Source organism: Lactuca virosa, chromosome 4 (genome assembly GCF_052849685.1).
Source record: "Lactuca virosa cultivar CGN04683 chromosome 4, Lactuca_virosa_CGN04683_v6, whole genome shotgun sequence".
Lineage (NCBI taxonomy): Eukaryota > Viridiplantae > Streptophyta > Magnoliopsida > Asterales > Asteraceae > Lactuca > Lactuca virosa.
Window position 1 is genome coordinate 36,791,167 of NC_136429.1, and position 9,273 is coordinate 36,800,439.

A 9,273-nucleotide genomic window follows, 5' to 3' on the forward strand; every position below is an offset into this window, starting at 1 on the left:
ATTCCATTTTATGGGAAAGACCATGAATACGCTTACAAACACATCGATGAAGTCAATGACATCGCCAATTATTGTAATTTTCCAAATGTACCATGAGAATTGGTGTTGTTAAGAATGCTTACGGTCACCTTAAAAGGAGCGGATACGGATTGGTTAAAGGCACTCACACCCGGTGCAATAACAACATGGGCACAAATACGTGAAGAATTCATACAACAATTTTGCCTACCAACAAAGGTTGCAAATCTTAAATGACCTATTGTAAATTTCGAGCAAAACGCGGGGGAATCATTGCATGAAGCATGGGATCGCTATAAGGGGTTACTAAGAAATTGTACCCATAATGATCTTAATGTGCAACAAGAAGTCTCGATCTTCTATGATGGGGTAAATGTAACAACTAGGCAACTCATTAGTTCTCAAGGACCACTAACAAAGAAGAATCCTGATGAAATTAAAGAGTTAATAGAATAATTTTCAAAGCATTCAAGAGAATACCACAACCCTCGAGAGGACAAGACAAGAAGATATAAAGATAGGAATGGTGCTTCATAAGAATTGGATGCGGTATTGGCGAAATTAGAATCCATGGATCGGAGAAAGACGAAGATAGATCAATCCATACACGCAATACGTGTGGGTTATGACAATTGCAATGGGACACACTTGATAAGGGATTGTGATTTAGATGAAAACAGGAATAGAAAGGTTCAAGTTTGTTATTCTAGCGGAGATCGATTTGATGAAGATTGGAGAAAGCCAAAGAAAGAATGGTTTCCTTATGAAGAATACAAGAAGCAAAAAAGAAGAAAATATAGGCAAACTGGATCGGGCTACTACCAAAAAGAACAACCACCACCCAAGAAGAAGATATACTTTGAGTCAATGCTTAATAGGTTCATGGAGGCTTCTGAAAAAGGACACGATGCAACTGATGTCACCATGAGAAATCATCAAGCTTCCATCAAAAATATTTAAACCCAACTCGGGCAATTAACTACACTAGTTAACGAAAGATTACCACTTAAAGTTCCCAATCAAAACCACAACCACATGTCATAGCCATATGCACTGAAGAAGACCCTTATTCAGAGCCTAAAGTGATCAATGATGGAGCTTTGAGGTAGCTAGATCCACAACCAAAGAGAACGAAGATTGAAGAAAAAATAGAGTTGATGCCCAGTTCTCACGACGTGAGGAACAACCTCTCACATTGTGGGATCAGTTTGATCAGAAAAATTCCTCTTTTGTGAAGGCATATCAACCTTCGTTACCTTTTCCTTCTCGAGCTAGAGTTCACCCATTGGAACAAAAACATAAGAATTTCATAAATCAAGTCAAGAGCATACCAATCAATAATCCTTTTGTTAGAACATTAGCCAAAATTCCCGAATACGCAAAGTTTCTTCAATATTTCCTTGCCACTCGTCAACAATTAGAGAGGACATCCAAGGTAGTTCTTAATGAGCAATGTTCAATAGTGATTATGGAAGGAATACCAAAGAAAATGGGAGATCCCGGGCATCTTACTTTACCATGCAAATTTGGAAATAACACGAAGACATTCGCGTTAGCCGATTCAGGAGCAAGCATTAATTTAATGCCATATTCTTTTACCAAAAGCTTGACTTTGCAGAATTGAAAACCACAAGGATGGCAATTCATATGGAAAATCGTTCAGTGAATCATCCTCGAGGCATAATGGAAGATATATTAGTAAAAATTGGAAAATTGGTTTTTATTGTATCAGATCGAGATGTTCGGTTCACTTCTCGATTTTGGGGCAGAGGTTCACGAGGAACCGGGTATGAGATTGCATTTTAGCACTGTTTATCATCCGCAGACCGACAGCCAGAGCGAGAGGACCATGCAGACACTTGAGGATATGTTGAGAGTGTGTGTCAAATATTTCAGTGGGAGTTGGGATACCTACCTTTCTTTGGCTGATTTCTCTTACAACAATAGTTATCACTCCAGTATCGGTGCGTCGCCGTTTTAGCTTATTTATGGGAGGAAGTGTCATACCTCGGTCTGTTGGAGAGAGGTCATTCACAGGTTCATGGGCAAGACCGAAGTAGTCCTTCAGACGATAAAGCTTATTCAACAGTTCAAGCAAATATTGTAGACAATTGAGAGTCGGCACAAAGGTTATGCGGACAGGCGCCGATCTAAGCTAGAGTTCCAGGTCGGCTACATGGTTTTACTGAAGGTATCACCCTAGAAGGGTGTAATACTCTTTAGGAAGAGGAGCAAGTTGGGCCCCCGATATATTGGGCCGTTTCGAGTGATTGTCAGGGTTGGCAGGGTAGCTTATCGGTTGGAATTTCCTGAGAAGCTTAGTCAGATTCACAACACCTTCCATGTTTCTCAGCTTCGAAAGTGTGTGGCTGATGATTTAGCAGTTGTTCCTTTGGATGATATTCAGTTTGATGATCGTCTGAATTGTGTTGAGAGACCAGTGACAATTCTGGATAGGTAGAAAAAGGCCTTATGCAACAAGGAGGTATCATTGGTCAAGGTCCAGTGGAAACATCGGAAGGGTTCCGAATGGAATTAGGAACCTAAGGCGGAGATGCGAGAGCACTACCCTGAGTTATTCAGCGGACTTTGAGGACGAAGTCTAATTCAAGTTGGGGAGAATTGTAACATCTTAATTCAAGTAATTTACATCTTTCACCCCCTTGTATGAAAATTGTTGGCAAAGTTGGCCCCTTTATCCCTTAAATGAAATGTGTGGGTTTTTGTGGTACGTTGGGCGTATGTGGCTGATGCCCAAACCTTAATTTTTAGGGTTTGGACCCTATTTAAGCATCATTAACTCCCAAGACCTCTTCCTCTCATCAGCCTCCATTTCCTACTTCGTCCCTTACAAACCCAAATCCCCATTTGTGGTGTTTTGAGCTCATTTTTTTGTGTTTGATGTCTAATCTTGAAGGAAGGAAGCCAATGGAAAGCAAGGAAGGAACTCCAAGCTTTGTAGATCTGAGTCTTACACTCCTTAAGCAACCTCTAAAAGGTATAAACCTCTGAACTTGATGATTATATCTCTAGATCTTCTTAGTTTTAGAAGTTATGTGCTTTTAGTCCCATATTCTTGGTCTAAGTGAGTATGGATTACTCTAGACCAAATGAGTTGTCCTTTTGGATGTTTTAGAGTGTCTTGAGTTATAATAATGGAATCTTGATTGTTCATATCCCTCCATGCATGCACTTTAGTGGTTTAAAACCTTATGTTAAGTTATGGTTTTGGTGTTGAGCACTTAATAGCCATGCAAGATCATAAAGTTGGAAACTTTATGAGTTAGAACGTTATTTGGGACTAGATCTAGGCTTTGGACAAAAGGACTTAATAGGATAAGCACTTAATGGGAAATTTACCATCTGACCATGTACATTGGGCGTACTTCTGAGTACGTTGTGCGTACTCCCTTGGAGCCCTGTTTCTAGATTGGAGAGTATGCCATGCGTACATGCTGAGTACACTGGGCGTACTACCGTACTCAGCCTGAGTTGACTTGGTTGAATTTTTAACCTTTGACCTTGACCAAAATTTTGACAAGTTTGACCTAGGGGTATTTTGAGTATTAGTTGAGTTTTGGTCACTGTTTAATGTATAGGTGACTTGTAGAGTCATCAGTCGGAGCTGTGATCTGTTCGGCTATCTTTTCGGACTATGAGGTGAGTTTTCCTCATTGTACTTGTGGATCGAAGGCACCAAGACCGGCTCACTAGATTTTGTATCCCGATATATTGGATTGATGTTATGCTAAGTATGCGTTAGATTGGTAGATATGTATGATTTGTTAGTCTTGAGATCCGGTATGTAATAGATCTTCATTATCAATCGGTGTTGCCCAACTTTCCTTAGAAGAGAATAGCACCTATTCTATTCTTCACACAAGAGTTATCTCCAAATTTAACTCACTCAGTTATTCCTTCACCGAGCTCAGAAAAGAATGAACGATTTACCGTCATGTGATTACTTGACCTATTGTCAAGGTACCACACATCGTTTTCTTGTGAGTTATATCAAGAAGGTACTACTTTTTCTTCATTCCAGAACACAGTTTCATGAAGAAATACTGTTGCATCATGATCTTCGTTCTCGGTGAAATTTGCCTCTTGTATTTTTTGGATTCGTTTGGGACATTGAGATGCAAAATGTCCTGGTTTGTCACATCTATAACAAATAATTTTGGAACGTTCTTTTTTTATCTTTTCTCATCGTATCATTAGATGAATGAGAATCTTTTACATTAGAAGACCTTATGTTTTGATTTCCCTTTCCTTTTTCGTTTGAACCCATCCATCGTCCCTTGTTGTATATTGATTCTTCCAATTTTGTTGGTCTTTTTTAGTGAATTTTTTTTGATTGATTGCTATCTCCGGAATCATCATGTTTCACTCGTTCTTCACTGGCTTTTAGTCTTCCTATCACATATTCAAATATCATGGTATTGAGATCTAATACTTGTTCAAGTGATGCAACAATATGTATGAAATTGGATCATGGTAAAGTTTTAAGGAATTTCTTTACAAGTTTGGCTTCTTCTATTGTTTCTCCTAGTGATGCTACTTTTGATGCTATTCCGAACAACTTTCCAACATAATCATATATTGTCTCAATATCCATCATCTTGATCCTATCGAAATTGGACATGAGAGTTTGCAAGCGCCCTTCTTGAACACGTGCTGCCCCAACGTGCCTTGCCTTGATTGCATCCTAAAGTTTATTGGTTGTATCTTGATCGCCTGTTAGAATGATCATGCTCTCCGGAATCGATTGGTATAGCAATCCCATGGCCAAGTCGTTTTTCTCAATGTTTGTGGTGGTTCCTGGGTCTTTTACCTCCCAAGCTTTATGAACCCTTAGTACTACCTTCATCCTCATAGCCCAAACGGTGTAGTTTGTAGCTTTTAACATCAGGAAGTGAACGGAGGTTGCTCTGATTTTTTTATGGCACTGGATTCGAGGTGTCACCCGTCATGGTGATTACTCAAATCCGAAAAAATAACTTGAAATCAGAGAGCACTATTCTATGGAAAATCAAACAGAAAATAGTGGGATTGATCAATCGATTGTTGATGAATCAAATGTACTTTGATTCAAACAATGGCTAATCAGCCGATGATGCCTATCAATTGTTGTTCAATCAATAATGGACTCAAATAAAAAAATGATCACTCAATCGATGATGTAGTACACAGAAAAAGAATGATGCCGCAGGGTTTTATGATCATAACAGGTGTATCAGTACTGAACTACACAGAAAACCTTTTATGTTGTTGATAGGAACCTTTTAACAACAAAAGGCTTTTATCAAGCACCTCAATCAGGAAATCTTACTCTTCTCTTGATGATGCCTTGTTGCTTTTGCAAGAATTTTATGAAGCTCTGATACCAATTCAAATCAATAACACAATAAACAAATGGAAAACTCTCCAATTTATTGAAAAAATTTAAACTCACAACTCAATTTGATTACATCAAATAGATAACTCGCATTCTATGAATATATTTATAAGCCTAGACTACCAAAGTTGTAAAATAAGACTAGGAAACAACTTTACTTATATATGATCAAGCCCCCTTGCTTGAGCCCTACTCAATTGGTCTTCCTTGTGTCCTACTCAACTTAGGAATTCCAACATTAATAACCATCTTTGTTCACGTCTGTATATTTTTGGCAAGTATTAACGATTTATTTATCTATAATTGATTTGTACAAAAAAATTTGTAACTTATACCCTTTAAAATTCAAGATATGATAATTATGCTTTATAATATAGTATAGATATGGATTTTCAAGCTCTAAAAAAATTACCCTAATGTAATCCGTTATTTTAACAGTTATTTTCATAAAAGATTTCACTTTTTGATTTTTTTTAAACGTTTTTTTTTTCGAAAGGAACTTTAATTTTTATATATTAGTTGTTATTTCATCCATAGAATTGGTTACTAAAAAGTAAATTGGAGTTTTTTTCCGTAAAAATCCTACAACTTTTTTTTTCATGTTGAACCTATTTTTTTTAAATAAACTCAAATTTAACTTATTATTTGTTATTTATTTAATGGAGTCAATTACTAACATGTAACACTATATCCCTCTAACTTACGTACGCTCTAAGCATCGATCATCTAAAAGAATATGTGATTCTAAAACCCTATGTCACATTTCCTGTTTGTTCTTCTTGTACACCATATAGGGTCCTATATATGATTCTAAAAACCTTGTGTAACCCTATATCCTCGTGTTCCAAGGTTGTTTTCACCAGATTAAGATTGTTTCTAAATGTTGTCTAATGATTATTTCCATAAGGTGAGATGATATGTTTAGTTTAGCAATTTACAGTAATCAGTGGCGAATCTAGACCAAAAAATCACGTGGTTCCCAAATTAAGTGAAGCCAATAAAAAAAAACTTAACAACACTTGTTTGGGGTCGGGTCAGGTCGTATACCTGAAGAAACTGGACGAATCAGTTCAACTTGTTAAAACCGATCAGACACCACCGATTAAAATTTTTAACAAAACGATTGAAATATAAATGAAAAAAGCAGTATGTTTTTAATGAAAAACTAGTTGATTATTAGTCCATTAATAAAGCGGTGAACAGAGACTGAGAGTCATTAGCATGTGGACTTCTTTTTATTACAACAATTTATTTATTTATTGATATTTTGAGAGTGCCGATTAAGAGTGGTTAATTTTTTGTTATCAATCCCATAATTTAAAATAAAATTAAGATCCTAATAACTTATTTTTTTCTTCTTTTAAAATGATTTTTTAAGACATTTTTTTTTAAAAAAAAAACAAACTCAAGGTAGGTCCCTTATTTTTTCTAAGATAGTTCCTAATTTTTCTACAATATATATTGTAAATGAAATTGAAAATTTGGATAGGTCCTAGGAACTACCTTGGTCCATACTAGATACGCCCATGACTATAATAGTTTGAGAGCTAAGTTGCTACTTTTACCTTAAAGCCCATTTTGTCTCAAGTATTTATTAATGTGTGAAAGTGAGTACTAAATTTATCTGACATTGTGTGTGTATATATATATATATATATATATATATATATATATATATATAAGATCTCAAACATTAGCTCTTTTTACCTTTGTAACCTCCAACATGAAGTCACATCCCTTCGACATTGTATGGATGAGGTATATTAGACATTAGCTTCATGTTGTAAGTTACAAAAATAAAAAATAGTTAATGATCTTACAACTAGGAACATATATTTAGGGCACATAATGTGTTTTCACACTACATAACATATTTCATATCACTTAACATATTTACACACCATGGAGCAAATTTTCATACCATTAAGCATTTTTTGTATATTGGACAGGCTGTGGCAAAAACATCATAACTTCATGTATAAAGTTCCAAAAGAATTGGCGTTTTTTCATTGGAAACTAAACATCCAGAGCTTTTCAAACATATAAGATACATAGTTTCTTGATTTCTGTGTCATTCCATACTTCTCGTTGAAGTTCGTCCAAAAAATATTTTTTTAGACCACCGAGTTTTTTTTTTATATTTTATTTTTTTTATTTTTGTAAATGTGACACCTTGTGACAAAAACGTTATGAGTCCATTTATAAAACTCCAAAAGACTTGCCGTTTTTTTTCAGTGGAAATAACGTTCATAGCTTTCCAGGCATATAACATACACATTTTTTTGACTTTTAAATCATTCTAGATTTCATGTTGAAGTTTGTGTAAAAAAATTCAGACAACCGAATATTTTTTTGTACACTGGATATCCTGTGGAAAATTGTCATAGCTCCCTCCACTAAAGTCTAAAAGACTTCCCGTTTTTGAGTGGAAATTATAGATCGAGAGCATTCTAAGCATAAAATTTGTATTTTTTGAGTTCTGGATCATTCTAGATTTCACGTTGAGGTTGGTCTAAAAATATTTTTTCAAACCACTGAATATTTTTTATATACTGCACATTTTGTGAAAAAAACGTCATAACTCCCTGTACAAAACTCCAAAATACTTTCCGTTTTTTTCCATTGGAAACTATACATCTAATCCTTTCCAAGTATATAAATTACATGATTTTTTTTTTACTTTTGGATCATTTCATAGTTTGCATAAAAGTTAGTCCAAAAATAATTTCAAACCACCAAACATTTTTTGTACACTAGGCATCCTATGGCGGAATGTATACATCCATAAATTTTTCAAGATTATAAGACATGATTTTTTTTACTTCCGTATCATTCCATACTTCTTGTTAAAGTTGGTCCAATTTGTTTTTTAGATTACTAAACATTTTTTATACATTGCACATCCCATTGCAAAAACGGCATAACTCTCTATACAAAACTCCAAATGAGTTGCCATTTTTTTATTGGAAATTAAACATACAGGGATTTACAAACATATAAGGTACACTATTTGTAACATCCCATAAATCAAGGTAAAATTTATATTTTTGAAACCCAACCAAAAGCCATAATGTTTACAAAACATTGTTCCCAAAAGTAATAATCAAAATTCAGAGTATCCCAAAATCCAATATCATAAAACCAGAAGGATATGCACAATCACATCTTTGCTTTCCCACGATCATCTGAAGTACATGAAACATAAAACTTAAATCGTAAGTCAAAACTTAGTGAGTTCCCCCAAAGTACCACACATAACCAAAAAAGATAACAACATGCATAAATGAGCCTTCAGCCTGACTGGAGCACCTCGCAAGGCCTACAGCCTATATGGACTGCTCCCCAGGCCTTCAGCCTGACTGGACTGCCTCACAAGCCTTCAGTCTATCCGGACCACCCCAGGTATCTTGACCTTCAGCACAAAGCAGGACCGCCTCAACCCAACAAACCATAACATGTCAACAAATCACTAGCCTTGGACAAGCAACGGAAGTCGGATGCAAAATTCGGATGAAAGATAACTATCTAAAAATGCACGATGAAAATAATTGCTTGCTTATGAAGTTTCAATGAACTCCAAGTCGTATTTACAAAGTAAAATTGACAATTGGAATTCCCATTTGCCTTAACTCAAAACTAAGCGAGAATACATGGCAATGGCATGCAAGACTTGGGCACATTAATTTCGAGTCAATCAAATTAATGTCAAAGAAAGGTCTAGTCAAAGGGTTACCACACTTCAATCATGAAAATCAATTATGTAAATCTTGCTTGGTAGGTAAGCAAACAAGGAAATCGTTCCCCACCATGACAAAGTACAAAGCAAATAAGCTATTAAATCTAGTGCAGGACGATCTATG